The 1,205-nt window shown below is 31.7% G+C and overlaps 1 non-coding gene across 1 annotated transcript; it reads left to right on the top strand.

Annotated features, from left to right (window-relative positions):
- Positions 1-1,132: 1,132 nt before the first annotated feature.
- TRNAG-CCC (transfer RNA glycine (anticodon CCC)) lies at positions 1,133-1,205 on the top strand. Its single transcript has one exon. It is a non-coding gene; the product is annotated as a tRNA-Gly (tRNA).

The raw sequence follows: 1,205 nt of genomic DNA, 5'->3' as shown, positions 1-1,205 counted from the left end.
AATTCCCATTAATAGGTCTATAGAAAAAAACATAAAAAAAGAAACATTTTACATCTTGAAAAGCATTAGGCACTAATTGTTTGAATCACAAATGCTAATCCATGTTCTGACTGACCCAGAACATCCCAGCTGATACTCAAAATTTTGTCATTAACTGTATTTTCTTTTTGCAAGCTAAGTTTCTACTCAGCTTCAATTCAATGCATAAATTTCTCTTCTTAAAATTTCTTGAATTAAAACTGGAACAATTTTCATCATGGCTTTTTTCATAAAATAATAATTAATCATCTAAAAATGGTTTTGATTGAAATAACAAAAACTACTTTCTGATACATAATTAGAACATCTGATAAATTTTGATTAGGAACTTGCTTGAAATTCATGCCATTTCAGATACTGAATAAATTAATTTTTAGTTAAAAAATTTTTTTACAAAGAAGCTTATAAAAGTTGTTTCAGAATGAAGAGCGCTCGAAGTTTGATCTCTCAGTTCTGTAGAACATAATCTTAGGTGAAAAGTATGTATATATACTCTTCAAGATTTTAATTCAACTAAATGACATATTTCTAAGATAGCTAATGAAGTATATTTCACATGTAGACAATAGAAAAAATTAACGTTTTATTATGGAAAATTTCAAACATATACAAAAGTAGAAAGGAGACTAGTGAACTCCTACCATGCAGCTCATATTAATAACAGTTAATACAAGTACTAATACAACAGAATAGAAAAATTGTCAACTCTTAGCCAATCCTGTTTCATCTGTAGTCCTTATCCCCTTCCCACGAGGGCCCACACTCAACTAATTTAGGCAAATCTCATGCATCATTATTGTTTCATCTGCAGACATTTCAGGATGCATTACTAAGAGGTAAGAACTCTTTAAAATAATATTATTATTACACCTAAAAGAGTTAAGAATTTCTTAGATTCACCAAATATCCAGTTCGTATTCAAATTTCCCTGATCCAAACAATAAAATTAAAGAATAACAAACCAACAGAAAAACCAACATTAAGTTAAAAATCATTGCAGGGGATCAATTTCCACTATGACAGCCCAAGAAATTCCACAGGCCCACTCTGCAGTGGAACTGGTGAAAAGTATAAAAAGATAACTGTTGGGACTTCCCTGATGGTCCAGTGGCTAAGACTCCACACTCCCAATGCAGGGGGCCCAGGTTCGATCCCTGGTCAGGGAA

Source organism: Muntiacus reevesi, chromosome 18 (genome assembly GCF_963930625.1).
Source record: "Muntiacus reevesi chromosome 18, mMunRee1.1, whole genome shotgun sequence".
In the NCBI taxonomy this organism is placed as follows: Eukaryota; Metazoa; Chordata; class Mammalia; order Artiodactyla; family Cervidae; genus Muntiacus; species Muntiacus reevesi.
Note: the sequence above shows the minus strand (reverse complement) of the source record. Positions and strands in the feature narration are given on the sequence as shown.